A 16,570-nucleotide genomic window follows, 5' to 3' on the forward strand; every position below is an offset into this window, starting at 1 on the left:
ACTAGGCTTAACCAAAGCTAAGCCCCCGCCATTTTTTATTCTTCCGTGCGCCTCATCGGACCTTTCTATAGTCGCGAGTTCGGCGAACTTACCACGTTCAAAATATACGTGCACGCCAGGCGCTTCTGGCCAGCACCTTCAAAGGGTACAAGGTCTGCGTCCAGAAATTAAGTCACCTAAAGCTCGCCTAAAGTGTTGCAGCTTTTCTTTGCTCCGTGGTTTCGCCGTGCATAGTTGCGCCCATTCCGACCGCTCTGTCTTTCATGCTAACTGATGTTTTTTTTGGACATAAACGCATGGGACGCTGACGCTGTTAGTAGCGCTGTGTCTTAACTGCAGATTTATGGGGTTGTTTTACAGCGTGAGGTTCGTATGAGGACGTTGAGAAAGTGTCTCGAGGTACTCTGTGCCAGGAAATCTGGACACACCAACTGCGAGTTAATACAGCACGGTCGCTGCAGAAACTTATGTGCCATTTCATCAACTCCGCATATCACTACCGAGGTCACATCCAATGTGCAAGGGATACTGTTCCTTTGTGTGTCGCTTGACGTTGAGGAGCAGTGAACGTGAGCCGAGATAGGCTTAACTGCAGACCACTCTACTTGCTGTGCGATATTCATTGCCGAAACCGCAAGGCAGGAGTTATCCAGATATCCAGTGTACACTTATTTGTCGGCAACAGAGCTGAACACGAGGTTGTAGGAGCGCGTAATATACAACCCGGCAGTCGTCGAGAGCTAGCAAGAAGCTTCCTCGTTGTTAGGACACTTAGCCACGTCACGTTACGCGCCGGCCTTGTATATTCTGTGTGCTGCTATCTGGCGTCAATCCGCCACAGCGGCGAGCAAATTCCAGAGTACAGGCACTGCGTTCCCGGTAGTCGTTTGCTTCGACAAGGCGGCCCGCTGCGTCGCCAGTAGAAAAGACGCGCTGCGATTGGAACGCTTTTCAAAGGCCACTAACGACGACCACTTCAGTCGCGACAAAATCGCGACCTTGAACTCGAGCGCCTTAGTGATGACTTCATCATGTAGAGGCAGGCTGCGTGTGACTCGCGATTCATAGACTGCAGTCGTGAAAGCTCAGCACTGGAACTTTCTAAAAATGGAATATGGAACAACGGTGAATTCATTAGAGTCCATGTTAACGCTCTATACAAGACGGATAGTGAACTGAACACTGCATTGTTGACGCATGTAACTTTGGGTGCGTGTGTGTGCTTAGATATTTAAAGTGCACTGGGCCACATATCCCAAAAGTCTCATGCCAAAGAATCAGTGCACTGTTGGTGTGTAAAAAAAATCAAATATTAGGTGTATTTTCGTCTTTAATCACGCGCAGTCACCCGCTGGTTCGGAGTGCTGCTCGTGGTTCTAATCACTAGGTTCAACATAAGCACCTAAACAAGAAGCTGCCCCTTAAGTGTAAAGAAATTATTTCGCTTCTTGTGGGCCATTTCTGTGAAGACTTGTTCATGATATGAAGTAAGAAAGCATATAACAAACCATTCACGTTAGATTCCAAGACTGCGGCAGTACAGTCAGAGGAGCAAGGCCAGAATGCGTCTGCATTTATGATTGCTAGTGGAATTCAGAACCAAATACAATAATAACGTGCTTGCCTATTAGAAAAGAATTAGGAGCCACTCGTTCATTTACTGTGCAGCAGCTCTTAATATTATTCACCGAGGTATTGCATGCCGCAGCAATACTTCAAAAAATTGGAGGCCCCGGTCGTTATGGTAGGCTATCAGGATGTCGCAACTTAAGCGAGCTGATTGGTTTGTTACCATGTATACAGCGCAACAAACCTCGACTGAGCAATGAAGACACGACACAGCATTCTGCCGTCTTTCTGTAGTTAATGCATTGTAAGGTTGAGGCAAGCAGACATCTCAATTTTAAAGGAGTGCGATGTTTTTTTTTTGCAGGCCTTCATTCCGCTGTCAACCTGCCCGTGGTGATCTCTGTCGTGGCCTGCATACGCAGCTGTCGGCACGCACCCTTGAAGCAAGCCTCGGCCTTTGCTCAATGTGTCCCAAGGGATGACCAAGAGCCAAGGGGCCTGTAAGATGGCGTCCACAGCGGCACTCCTCCTGTTCTTCATGGTGGCGGTGCCTTCGAACCACTCCCTCGGCAGCGCTGCCGCTGTTCATCATGCCGGAAGCCTCCGCCGCACAGCCATTAACATTTCCCAAACACCGCAACAAGCGCCAGCAACAGAAACACTGGAACCCTACAACTTTCTCACGCCTCAGATCACACTGCAACAACAAGCAGAGCGCGAACATCCGGGCCGCCCACAAGCACAACAAACACAAAAGGACAGCGAACACAGCACGAAAATACGTGACAGATTTGATCGAATGCGTGACCACAGTCCACACAACACAGAGAACCCCGAGACGACTGCGGTCATGCAGCGGTCACTACAAGCAGATCAACATGGTCATTGCGACCTCGGCAGCCATGGCAGCACAAAACAGCGGCCAAAGCAAATGGGCAGCAGAAACATATACTACATAAAGCGATCCGCCTGGAGGCACCACCGCGCCAACATTACCCGACACCTGTGCAACCATTTTTAGAAAATGGCGCCCTCAACACGGACACTATCACCAGCTACAACAGATGCGCTTCTTCACAACATGAAAACCTGATCAGAAAGAGCCGGCAGACCTCTGGTCATCTTGATTATATCACCTGACAGTAAGAGACAACATGAAAACCTGATCAGTGAGGAACCCGCGGACATCTGTTCATCTTGATTATATCACCTGACAGTAAGAGAGATGAGCCTCTACTTTATGAAGACGACTACCAACTTCACAAGCAGGACAGGACTTAATCCCACAGGACGTTGCACCTGCGACGCAAAGGCTGGAAGGAAGCTCATGGATTGCGAGGGTGTGCTTCGTGGGCATTGTGCACTGCTTGCCAGCATTTCCGTCATTGCTGCTCCGTCAATGTTGCACCACAGTGTGGGATTCGCCCTCGCAAGAGACTCTCGTGCAACACGGTGAGCTTACTCGCAACCTACTGATTTCTAACATGTGGAGAATAAGGGAGTATGGTTTTAACGAAGGTAAACCGAGCACACGTGCTTAAGTATGTCTTTAGCCTGGTTGGCGTATCCGTGGGCATAGGCAGGCTGATGATGATGAGATGATGACACTCTGATCGAGGTTCAAGCTAATGTGATCTTTTCGCGCCCCAGTTGGCAGTTTGACTACAGTGTGCAGTGCACAGCGCAAGTGTGTTGCCGTTTAACAGGTGGACTGATCGGATGCCGCAATAGATGGCATAGTGCTGTGGTGCAGTAACTAGCGCAACTGTTTATCTCCGCATGGGATGTTGCTTTCCTATATTTATGAAAGGTCATCCTCAAAGTGATTATTACAGCTGGCGCGACACTCCTTCGAAATTACCTGAGCTTCTTCCCATTGGCTGCACCTTGCGCGGCGCTCCTCCGAACTAACCCGCGAGCTTACCTGAGTTACACCGAGGCACAAGATTCTTGCCCAGGAACGCGTTAAGCAGTGCCTTCGCGCTTTGCAGAGCATGTTTAAGCAATGTTTGAGCAAAGGGATTCTAGGAGACTGGATGAAACGGGTGCCTGGAAGCGAGTTTAACATGGTCAAGAATGGAAAATTGCACTTGGCAGTCACCCGCCGCGTTGGCTCAGTCGTTACGCTAGTCTACCGAGCCGCAGTATCCGGGTTCGACCCCGACCGTGCGGCTGTGTTTCGATGGAGCCGAAACGCAAAAAGCGCCTGTGTGCTGTGAAATGTCAGTGCGGGTTAATGATATTGGGTGGTCGAAATTTTTCCTGAGACCTCCACTACGGCGCCTCTAAAGTTCATCTTTCACTCCCACCTTCCTCCCTTCCTTTACGGTGTGCTTTCGGTGTCCGAGATACGTTAGAGAAATACTGGTCCATTTCCTTTCCTCAAAAACCAATTTCCCTGTTTCCCACTTGGTGACCTTAAGCATTTACTTGCACGAAGAAAGCGAAGCTATTCAGTTTGTTCTTTATTCAGTTTGTTCTTTCTGATAAAAGCGAATTAACAGGTGGCGACTAAAATTATGAAGGAATTGTTGCACCCATTGTGCTTGTGGTGGTGCACATTAGGTAGCATCAAAGAAATGATGTTTTATGACGTGAAATTATAAAGGCGGTTAATATAACCTCTTGCTGCTTCAGGAAAATTTCATGAAGGAATTACCATGTGTAGCGGGAAAACTACTACCGAATTATTTTCTTGACTCCTTCCCCAGAGCATATTTAGGATCGTTGGTGAAATGCAAAATGAAATCCTGTGTAAAGTACGTCTATGTCTCCAAAGAAGAGCATGTGTAACGGCCTTTACTGGCAAGAGATGACTGTTTGTGAAGGCCGGTTAGAGCGGGCAAGGACGGGTCCTGCTGCTTCGGCTGCCGATCGTCGTCTTCTCGCCTCGCGCCGCGCATCGGTTCTGTTGCTCCGTCTGCTAAGCATCTTCCTCTTTACATTTGGCCCCGGGGGAAAAAGAGCCATCCTGGCGATTTAGGGGGTCAACAGGACGCAGGGGTCGTAGTATGGCTTCAAACGCGAAATGTGGACGGTCTCACGCCCACGTCGTCGGAGATCGGATGATGGCGTCACGGGCTCAACGACGTAATCGACGGGAGAAGTGCGCTCAAGGACACGGTAGGGTCCGTGGTAGTTTGGCAGCAATTTGGTAGAGAGACCTGGTGCAGCAGAAGGCACACGGAGCCAAACAAGGGATTGCGGCTGAAAAGTGTCTGTGCCATGGGAGTGGTCGAAGCGGTATTTGTGGCGCCCTTGGTCGTCGGACGTGAATGACCGGGCGAGCTGGCGGCACTCTTCAGCGTGGCGGGAGGCTTCAGATACGGTTGTGGTTTCCGACGAATCAGGATGGTACGGAAGAATAGTGTCGAGCGGCGAGGATGGTTCACGGCCGTATAGAAGGAAGAATGGTGAGAAACCAGTAGTGCTCTGCGTAGCGGTGTTGTAGGCATATGTGACGAAGGGGAGGATGACGTCCCAGTTAGAATGGTCTGCCGCCACGTACATTGACAACATGTCACCTAGCGTTCGATTGAAACGTTCTGTCAAGCCGTTTGTCTGCGGATGATAGGCAGTAGTGGTGCGGCGAGTAATGTTGCATTGCTGCAGAAGAGATGAAACGACGTCTGACAGGAACACCCGCCCACGGTCGCTCAACAGTTCACGCGGGGCTCCGTGCCGAAGTATGAAATGGTGCAAAAGGAAGGCTGCAACATCCCGCGCCGTAGCAGCTGGGAGGGCAGCTGTTTCGGCGTACCGGGTTAGGTGGTCAACAGCGACGATGACCCAGCGGTTTCCTGCAGCAGTGTAGGGAAGTGGTCCATACAGGTCAATGCCAACTCGGTCAAATGGCCTGGATGGGCACGGCAAAGGCTGCATAGGGCCGGTCGAATGGTGATGACCCGGCTTGCGGCGCTGGCAATCGGGGCAGGAACGGACGAATTTTCGAACGTAGTTATACATGCCGCGCCAGTAATAGCGGAGGCGAAGCCGGTTGTAGGTCTTGAAAGCACCGCCGTGACCAGCTTGCGGGTCGCTATGAAAGGCTGCGCATATTTGTGAGCGTAAATGTCCAGGGATCACGAGGAGCCACTTGCGGCCATCAGAGAGATAATTTCGGCGGTACAAAATCCCATCATGAATAGTGAAGTGGGCAGCCTGACGGCGGAGTGCGCGCGGTACCGACACGGCAGAACGGTCTGAAAGATAGCGTACAAGAGAAGTGATCCAAGGGTCCTTAGACTGCTCGTTGAGCATATCGTCCAATGACAAGGAGGCGCAGTCGATGGCGGGAGGAGAGGCACTTTCATTGGCTAGAGGTGAACGAGACAAAGCGTCGGCGTCGTTATGCTTCCTTCCAGAGCGATAGATGACACGAATATCGTACTCTTGAAGGCGTAAGGCCCATCGGGCGAGGCGGCCATTTGGGTCTTTTAGGGAGGACAGCCAACATAGGGCATGGTGGTCCGTGACGACCTCGAAAGGCCGGCCGTATACGTAAGGCCGAAATTTCCCGATCGCCCAAACGATCGCCAAGCACTCTTTTTCGGTGACTGAGTAGTTTTGCTCTGCCTTCGTCAGGGTGCGGCTCGCGTATGCAACAACATACTCCGCATACCCCGGTTTGCGTTGAGCAAGAACAGCACCGATACCAACGCCACTGGCATCTGTGTGGATTTCAGTTGGAGAAGCAGGGTCAAAGTGGCGCAGTATGGGCGGAGAGGTAAGTAGACGGCGCAACGTGATGAACGCTTCGTCACAGGCAGGACTCCAGCTTGATAGGTCGCTACTGCCACGAAGAAGGGCAGTCAGAGGCGCGATGATAGAAGCGAAATTTCGGATAAAGCGTCGGAAGTAAGAACATAAGCCGATAAAACTGCGAAGTTCCTTCATTGTAGAGGGCTTTGGGAACTCAGAGACAGCACGAAGCTTTGCTGGGTCAGGAAGGACACCCTGTTTCGACACGACGTGGCCCAAAATAGTCAGCTGGCGAGCGGCGAAGCGACATTTCTTTAAATTGAGTTGAAGCCCGGCTGTCGCGAGGCATCTCAAAACTTGCTCCAGGCGAACGAGGTGCGTCTGGAAATCTGGGGAGAAAACAACGATATCGTCCAAGTAACATAAGCATATTTTCCATTTCAGGCCGCGCAGTATTGTGTCCATCATCCGCTCAAAAGTGGCAGGGGCATTGCATAGTCCGAAGGGCATCACGTTGAATTCATACAGCCCGTCAGGCGTCACAAAGGCTGTCTTGGAGCGGTCAGCGTCGGCCATCGGGACTTGCCAATAACCCGAACGTAGATCTAAAGAAGAAAAGAATTCAGCTCACTGCAAGCAGTCAAGCGCGTCATCAATGCGAGGCAGCGGATAGACGTCTTTGCGGGTGATTTTGTTCAGGCGCCGGTAGTCAACGCAAAAGCGTATAGAGCCATCTTTCTTGGTGACAAGGACGACGGGGGAAGCCCAAGGACTGTGCGATGGCTGTATGACGCCACGTTGCAGCATGTCATTTACCTGGGCGTCGATAACCTGGCGTTCGGTGGCCGAGACGCGATATGGGCGTTGGCGCAACGGCGAGTGGGCACCAGTGTCGATCCGATGGGTAACAGCTGAGGTGCGGCCCAAACGGTGGTTGGAGAAGTCAAACGAGGACCGAAACTTATCTAGCAGGGCCGCAAGCTGGGTTTTCTCTGGTGGCGAAAGATTCGCGTCGATTGGGCGCGCAAAGACGGCTTCGGGAGCGGAATCAGGAGACGGTGGGGAAGAAGTAAGTGAAGACACTTGCATGCGGCAGGGGTCATCCTCATAAGGGTCCCAGGCGACGACGGAGGCGAAAGGCTGGACACGTCCCAGGCATTCACCGCGAAGAAGAGTAGAGGGGCACATGAATGGATTCGTCAGGGGCATGGCGCTGCAGCCGGCTGAGACGGTAAGCACGGCGAATGGCAGGGGTAGACAGTGACGAGAAGCGAAGGAGTCGGACGGGATGAAGATCACAGGGCCGTTGGATGCAGAGTCGCAATGAACAGAGACGAGGACAGCAGAGCACGGCGGGATCACGACGTCATCAGCAACAGTCAACTTGGAGCACGGATTAATGGAAGCGTTTACAGAGGCGTCGCCGAAGGGAAGAAGGGTGACTTCGGAACGAGTGCAGTCGATGACAGCTTCATGTTGGGAGAGAAAGTCCCAGCCTAAGATGACGTCGTGAGACGGCGATGCGAAGACGATGAATTCAACAATGTACACAACGTCCTGAATAGCAACTCGGGCTGTACAGGCCCCCAAAGGCGCGATAATTTGCGAATTAGCGGCGCGAAGCATAAAACCAGATAGCGGAGTCATCACTTTTCGTAACTGGCGGCATAATTTTGCACTGAGTACAGATACAGCAGCACCGGTGTCAACAAGCGCAAAAGCATCGGTGCCCTCCACAGAAACGGTGATCAAATTGGCCGGAGAAAGTCGAGGTCTTGAGCTTGGCGACGAGCACGCAGTTCTTGCCTCCGGAACTGCGGGCACTAGTTTTCCGAAGGGGAAGAGGGACGACGGCGCATCGGGGAAACCGAGCGGCGACGCGGAGATGGAGAGCGGCGGCGAATAGAGGGGCTGTGACCGGAGGAACCAGTGGTCTCAGAAGGCGAAGTGCGATCAAAATGCTGGGGAGGGCCGTAGGCGTAACCGCGAGGGTCGGTATCGGCAGCAGGGGACAAAACATGGCGGCGGCAGTGACGCATCATGTGGCCAGGAATGCCGCAGGCATAACAGATGGGTAGGTTGTCCGGTGTCCGCCATGGACGGAAACGTTGCGGTGGTGGCCGGGCAGGACGAAATGGTGTCGACTGCGGTGGACGCTGGTAGGAAACTAACGTGTCTGGGCGGGGACGCCTGACTGCTTCGGCGTAGGTAAGTGGCGCAGCGACGGGAGGCTGGGAGGAAACCGGTGGCAGGGCTTCGGACACTTGCTCCCGGATCACGTGCTGAAGTGTCGGAGTCAGGGTAGATGGACCCGAAACAGTCGGAAGAAGCGACAGCTGCCGCGCAACCTCCTCACGGACAAACTGCTTGATCTGGAGCAGTAGCGAGCTGTCCTCTGTCGTCATGCTGAGGCTAGTTACTGTGTCTGTCTGTGCAGAGGGCTGCCGAGTGAAAACGCGCTGTCGGCGGAGCTCATCGTAGCTTTGGCAGTGGTCGAAGATTTCGGTGACAGATGTGACGTTTTTGCCCACAAGCATATTGAAAGCGTCATCTTCGATTCCTTTCAGAATGTGTTTAACTTTATCGGCCTCCGCCATGGACGCATTGACGCGCTTGCAGAGATTGACGACATCTTCTATGTAGCTGGTGTATGATTCACCACTCTGCTGTGCGCGAACGCGAAGACGCTGCTCGGCGCGAAGTTTGCGTACTGCAGGACGGCCGAAGATGTCGGAGAAGCTGGTTTTAAATGCGGTCCAGGTGGTAAAGTCCGATTCGTGCTTCTGGTACCAAAGGTGGGCAACGCCGGTTAGGTAGAAGATTACATTGGTAAGTTTCATAGTGTCGTCCCAACGGTTATGTTCGCTCACCCTGTCGTAAGAGGACAACCAGTCTTCCACATCGTGATCGTCCGTGCCGCTGAAGACGGCAGGGTCGCGCTGGCGGAGCGCCCCATGGCAAGCGACGGGTGCCGGTGAAGAGCTGGCTGGCTGGTTGGCGTTGGCAGGCATGGGGGTAGTGATGTAACGGCCTTTATTGGCAAGAGATGACTGTTTGTGAAGGCCGGTTAGAGCGGGCAAGGACGGGTCCTGCTGTTGTTGTTGTTGTTGCCTTGGTGGCATGGCACATACCCACGACGGGGGATTGGCCAGGGTTCAGTGAGGAGAGCCCAAACAAGGCAAATTGGTACCAAGCTAATGGATTACCTTGAGGGGCCAAGCTAATGATTAACTTTGGGTACGTATTGCGAGGAATTAAAGATGGAATTATGGATAAAAAGAAATTACGGGAAGAAATGAATGAAAAAAAAAACGGCATAAAGATTAGAGAACTGAATACTAGAAAAATTCTGAAGGATTTTGCAATGCGGACATTTTGGGTACCATTAGCAAGGGAACCTGCCGGTAGCAATTATGTAATTGTGGAGGAAATCGCAAACTTGATGCAATGCAAAACCTCTGGCGCTAGCACCGAAGGACAGAAGAAGCGGAACCGACAAAGTGAGTCCCATTCGAGAAATTGGAATTTCGAGATACGTCCTTCTCTGAAGTGCAAACCTCCGGCAATAGAGTAGGAAATGCTCCAGTGTTTCCACCTCTCCGCAAGTCGCACAAAGGTTTGAGGGACTGAACCCGCATCTGCATAAATAAAGATTTAAGCTGGGAATTCTGCACCGCAGGAGTGTCATTGCAACCTCACACTGCCGGGATTTACAAGCACGAACCTTCCATGGGTACATGAGATGGTGGTAGTCAATAGTAGACAGCAAGGGATCGTTGCACATAGTGGTAATATGCTGAAAGCGCTGAAAGCGAGACATTCCGAAAAGGATCAGATTAGGGACGCTACAGGCGACCGGTGCATTGAGAGCAGATTTTGCTAAAAAGTCTGCTGCATCGTTTTGAGAAATACCGCAGTGACCTGGGATCCAAACGAAGCGCACCTCTTTCACCCATCCAGGAATGAAATACTTCAATGAGCGGCTCAATAGATCGTCCCGTTTAGAATCCAGCGCCAACAACACAGAGAGGCAATCTGACAGGAATATCACTTGGGAGACACTGGGGGGAATCTTTAAAGCAGCCAGCCCAAGAGCCATAAACTCCGCTAGAAATATGGGAGTGTAGTCCGGGACTCGAAGTGAATAACTCCAAGAGAGATCCTCAGAAAAAATGCCAACGGCTGCGTTCTCGCCAGCCCCGGACGCATCTGTAGCAATCACGCTGTGGTGGGGGAAAGAGTCAAGGTGTTCTGAGAGGAGACTAAGTAGGGTCCTGGACGGTAGATGCTTTGAATTGGGTGGGAAAATATAATCAAAAGCAATATCCACAGGGGACGTTGCAGAACCTACTCTACACACAGAACTGAGATCTACACCAATGACCGATAAAAGGTTTTGAGTAAAAACGACCTGAGGGAGGCGAAACCTTGGCCAATGATGACTAAAAAAGAGAGCCGGGTGGGAAACAAAAATAGGTGTAGCCACACCAGAAGCAGACTCAAATGCCCGTAAGAAAGTCCTGACAGTTAATAGCTGAAAACGAGAGTTAAGGTCGGGAATACGAGCCTCCAGGTACAGAACTGCGCTGGAAACTGACTGAGGGAGGCCGAGGCAGAGGCGCAGGGCACGCCTTTCTAACAGCAGCAACGGACGGAGCTTGTATTTGGCGGACCCAGAAAAGAGTATGCAGCCAAATTCCAGAATGGGTCTGACATAGGCTTTGTAAAGGAGTAGGAGCGTGTCCCGACGCATGCCAAATCTCCTATTGCTTATTCGAAGCAGCCGACCCAGCGCACGCTCTCCTTTCTCAACGATACTCTTGATGTGGGGCCGCCAGTCCATACTACCGTCATATATTACGCCTAGATACCGCAAGGATTCCACCTGCGGTATAATGTCCGTGCGATATTGTAACGATATATATAAAGGCATGTTAGATTGAAAAACTAACACACTGCTTTTATGCACATTTAACACCAGATTAAGTCATGAGATTTTGAATGCACGCTCCCTTTTTTCTACTTGAATGTACCGATGACTGAGTTACCTCCTCAAAATTTCACCAGCGCTGCGACTAGGAACAAGAATAGAGAAGGAAGACAAGGACAAGCGCTACTAACAACTGAAAGTTTATTTGAAAAAGGCTGTGGCTAGAGTTCCTTCCAGACGGAACTACAATCTGCGCTAGAGTTCCGTCTAGACGGAACTGCAATTTGCACTAAAGTTCCGTCCAGACGGAACTGCATGTAGCGATGGGGTTCCGTCCAGACAGAACTGCATCTGACACCATACAGTTCCGTCCAGCATTATCTGCCACAATAGTTATGTCAAGACGGAATTAAAGCTGGCGTTAGGGATTAGGAAACCAGTTTGCTTGCAGACTTTTGCATGTTTAATTTAAAAAGTGGCAATCCTGTTCCGCCTATTGTGTGACAGGATATTCTGCTGCATAATTTTATTCTCCAAGCAGTCAGTGAGAAATGGCAATAGAACGAGTTTTGGCTTGGGTTTGTTGGTGCGTTTGCATAATGCTTGTTGACCGTTTGTGTACGTCTTAGCCTTTTTCGCGCTACGTCATCTTGCAGCACAAACAGCGACAGGCCTTCACATTACTTCGCGAAGAGTTTCTGCACTCTGCTTCTAACAGTGTCATTTTCCTGACCCTGCATGCGTGCACGGAAGTTATGCCTTTGAGGATGTAACTGAACGCAGCACGCGGGCAGAAATATTGGTGCCGTATACATGCGTAGAGAGAACATCTGGGTACAGCTTTGTCAACTGGTTATTCCAGAGGCAAAGAAATGCTTTATGTGAGTAGAAATCACCCATCCGGCGACAACCTTGAAGCCTCGTCTTAACAAGTAAAGATATAGCAAAAAAAAAAGAGAGTGTGTCCCCCCCCCCCCCCCCCCGTGATCGCACCACGTGATAGCGTGCGGTAAAGTCTAGCCCCGCTGCGCGCGCGCATACGCCGATTAGCGCGGCAGACTAACTGTAGATCAACTTCCTTGCTGTAGACGCCCGCGCCGCGGGTCGCGCATACGCGCGCACTAAAACATACCGGAATCAAAACATAAAGGACCGGCTCGGAGAGCGAAAAACTGAGGGAGAAAACGACTTCAAAACACTCGGCTAGCGAACGCTGGCCGCGTGACGTCATGCTCCCTCCTTAGTTTTTTTTCCTCCATGGCTACACGTACAGGACGCAAACTGTGTAGATCTGCCATGGAGCCTAAAAAATGCGCTAGCATGTTGTGCCGCGCCATCTCGTACAGATAAAGAAAACTAATTTTGTTTAGTCGAGCTGCTTGGAGCGGAGCCAGGCCAAGCCACAATGAGGGAGCTAAATACTTTCCCCCTTTCTTCTGACAAACGTTGAGCGATTTCATTCCACCGAACTGTATGTTGCATGTTATCTTCAAAGGGATTGCATTCGTTTACGTCCCGCGGCATATTTAAATCATTGCTTTTCGAGAAGCGAAGGCGCGCTGGTGTCCCACTCATGTTGACGACGTGTGCGTATGGAGTCAAAACGTGCACCGTTTTGCTGTAGTGTACTAGAATCTAGTACACTATAGTTTTGCTTTTCCCGCTGACTGTGCCGAAGGTCTCGCGATATCCCGCGAGGTTTTGAGCTTCGCGTGGTCTCGCGAGACCGTCGGCACACTCGTTGCTATGACGACCACAGACGCTTCTTAGTCAGGCTTAGGAGCTGCTGAAACGGATTTCTATGTGGAAAACAAAAGCTAGTTCTCACCTAAAACTTCATGCGAGGGCAAGAATGGACCAACTGAAGGCAAATACAGCAGTTTACAGCACGATACCACGTCAAGGGATTAGCGACGAAGCTGTTATCGCTGCGAAGCGGGCGGGCAGGGCGCCGGTATCTTGCCAACGCCACGTACGCAAGCAACATGAAGACCGCCACGCAAAGATCCGAATCTCACGTACTACGTCCGTGCGACCCACGCAGACACTTCACGTTCTGCGCATGCGCACTGGTGACCAGTAAGCGCTCTACTTACGTGAAGCTTCTACGTACGTGAAACTAAAACTGTCTATTGTATGGACGGAACTCTAGCTGCAGTAAATATTCCGTCTGGACGGAACTTCAGCACCAGCAAATGTTCCGTCTAGACGGAACGCTAGACACTCCGTTTGAAAAAACACAGATTATATGCACACAACTGACAACCCAAAGCGCCTGCGCTTCCCGCAAAAAGCACGCAAAAGAAAGTTAAGAATCTAGATACAATTCTCCTGACGCAGCTTCGGATTTCACTGGATATTTTGTGTGCGGCACGGTGAGTTCACATGCTGCTCGCCGATTTCTAAAGCGTTAGCTGAAAGCTTATAGCATTTCCGCCATAACAAAGCGCCTTTTGGTCGAACGGGTCTCAAGAAGCTATTTCCAAGACCGTGAAAGCCAGTGTTCATCCGTAAACGTAGACGCCCGATCAGCCCATCTGCGGTGTATCCTTCCTGTGGATACACGGCAGCCTGTGGATTCTAAAACGAGATAAAAATCTCGGGGGTATCTTGAAGGAGCTGTTGCAGGCTACAGGTGGGATTAGCCTTGCGGATTATGCCGGCAATTGCTCCACTATAGGTACACTTAAAAGTGGTTGAAGCGCTATTCAATACTAAATCGATGCTGATTTTTCACCTTGTGTTGTACCGATTGGGGGTTTCCTGCCTGTTCTAGAGGTGACATTCCCTTTCAACAGAGAAGATGTGCAATGGCGGAAAATTTCCATGCTTGATGTTCCACACCAAGGTCACGTTGTTGTGTCGCCATTTGAATTTTACGAGAAAAATGCATGGAAAAAGGTAGTCATGCGCTATGAATATCGGCGCTGTACGCTTACCTAACACACTCTGGTTTGCTTTTCAAGGACATCCGACGTGCCTTGGCATGGTTTGTTGTAAGTTACACCGAAGCAGAACCGAAAACTGGGCGAGTTGGTGAACGTTCAACATAATGTACAGCGCAAAAAAAGAATACAGGGGAAGAAACACGCAAACACGCACTTTTTTGTTTGCGTGTTTCTTCCCCTGTCTTCGTTTTGCGCGCTGTACATTATGTTTACACCATTGAATAGGATGGTTATCCTTATGGTGAATGCCTACATAATAAAATGCCGTTAATGTTTTACCTGTTGGCTGTACGAAAGTTGGCTACTATGCCTGATTAGACAGGTGCTCGAAGATAGTATTCGTGCGTTTTTTAGCTGAAGGAATATTCGCCTCTCTTAAAGAGTGCTAGGGCGTCGAAAAACTCATGTTCCCGCGATAGCATAGATCACCGTGAAAGTGTGCGATATTATTCTTGAAGCGAAAGTTCCATTCTGCTATGTAAAGCCAAGGTCGCAGAACGCAGGAATATGACCTTCATTTGACCTTCAACGAGAGCAAAGTAAATGTGCATAACTGGAACCCTGGGACAGTCGAGACCATAGTGAGGCCTTAAGCTACGAAACCAATGAAGAGCGAGCATCTAAAGCAAAGTAAAGGCACATAATTAGCCCCTTGAGATCGGCCTTTAAGCTACGAAACCGAGAAGAGCGGAGCTTTGAAAGTAAAAGAAAGGCGCGTAACTGGCCCCCTGTGACAGTGGACACCTTAGTCGCGCTTTAAGCTATGTAGCGGTAGTGACAGATGTGCGCTAGCTGCATGCGTTGGCACTGCCGACGCTGTGGCAGTAACGCGGCACTGAAGCCATAGGCCGCCTGCGTTCATTGTGCTCATTCTGCTCATTGGCGTTGGCGTTAACATGCTCTGACGATTGTAAGGAAAGGAACTGGCTCCCGGGGTCGGTAGTGGACGCCTGAATCGCGCTTACAGGTACGTGGGAGGGGGGAGTGAGAGAGTGATGTGGGCTCCATGTGTTAGCGCTGACAGTGTTGTGGCAGGCACGTGGCACTGCAGCAATACACCGTAGCCGTAATTTAGAGAGCAAACTCTCGCGATCAACCATTAACTGCCACCTGGCAGGGTGGCAGGGAAGGCATGTTGCCTATCCAGTGTTCGGAACGCACTCATTGTTGCAGACTCCAAGCCGCTTATAGTTTCCTGGTATACCAAAGCTTTTGCTCTTTAACCAGGTTCAAGAGTAGTTGAACCACACCTAATTTTTTTTTTACAGGCGGGCGAGTACAAAGCACTCCTGAGGAGTCTGTTGGCGATGAAATCTGCTGTGGCCTCCGTGCGCTGGACCAATGGGCGCCTGTGAAGTCCACTGCGAACGCTTCCTCAGAATTCGAGGCAGAAAATGACCCCAGTGTCGCTCCAACACTGCACCCCGCATCAACAGACTTTTCCTTGGGAAATACAGCGGCATTCCCTCTGTCCTTCATGCGAACGGTAATATGCGTCTTTCGGACAATCCGTGTGGCGGCGCTGCTCTTGTTCCTCATGCTTGCGTCATTACACGCATTGAAACAGCTGCACCTAAGCACACAGCCCCACAGAATCCACGACACAGAACAGCAAATATTTACAAAATGACCACAACAAGCGGCACATAACCATATGACCAATGCGCAACAGATCATTCTGCCTTTTCCACCAAATGCACTAACCAAGCACTAAAATGCCCCATAGCTATGATCACAAGGAGAAGCTGTTCATGACAGACAGTGACGAAAATATGCACATGTCACGACGACTTACACTACCACCACCGTGAGCAGTGGTAGCACCAGTGACAACACAGCGACACCCGTCGGCGAAACCACCGCTGCACGTATAACCGCACTCATACCCCGTCAGAACTAAGCACTACGGGACTGTTAGTATGTCAGCACAAGCTTGATGCATCAAAGGTGTCGCCTTTAGCGACGTATGCGAATTTCCCAGTTTGACCGCACTGCAGCTCCGAGCAGCGCCATTACATCACAGCCATTGAGAAGTCACCTGGAACGACGTCTGTACCACCGTTACAAGGGCTGCACCTAACTCGGGGCACAACGGCGACATGTGGCACATCAGTATCCCGAGTGCAACCAGGGCGACGAAGACAGCATGGTTCACGGCGAACAGTCATCGCTGTGGCCTGTTCTGTCACCACCACGCCACGCGATTAGAGAAGACAAAGGTATTCACACGCAACCGGTGAGCTCCTGTGCTCGCTTGCTTACTTGCCTATTGCGACGTGGCAGTTAATGTAATAAAAGGCAGCTTTCGAGGTATTCAAAACATTACCCTCTGAAAGTGAGTGGGATCGGGTGCCTGTGGTGGGCAGTGACGGTTTTCCTCAGCTGCTGACAGTCGGAAAAAATTCATTTGTATTAGTCTCCT

General features: G+C 50.8%; 1 protein-coding gene and 1 long non-coding RNA gene across 12 annotated transcripts in view; one reads left to right on the forward strand and one right to left on the reverse strand.

The window, feature by feature from the left end:
* Positions 1–16,570, reverse strand: part of LOC149336191 (uncharacterized) — a 416,214-nt gene that overhangs the window by 158,228 nt on the left and 241,416 nt on the right. The gene's annotated exons all lie outside the window — the stretch shown is intronic.
* The window catches only part of LOC149336195 (uncharacterized), a 78,292-nt gene that overhangs the window by 17,785 nt on the left and 43,937 nt on the right, over positions 1–16,570 (forward strand). For 3 of the 6 annotated variants that reach the window (XR_016284190.1, XR_016284187.1, XR_016284189.1), the window contains 2 exons: positions 1,934–3,021; positions 15,417–16,367. This is a non-coding gene — a long non-coding RNA (uncharacterized LOC149336195). Of the gene's footprint in view, positions 1–1,933; positions 3,022–15,416; positions 16,385–16,570 lie in introns of all 6 variants that reach the window. The other 3 variants (XR_016284192.1, XR_016284191.1, XR_016284188.1) reach the window with 3 other exon arrangements.

This window comes from Amblyomma mixtum, chromosome 7 (assembly GCF_055824585.1).
Source record: "Amblyomma mixtum isolate Tamu chromosome 7, ASM5582458v1, whole genome shotgun sequence".
Taxonomy (NCBI): domain Eukaryota; kingdom Metazoa; phylum Arthropoda; class Arachnida; order Ixodida; family Ixodidae; genus Amblyomma; species Amblyomma mixtum.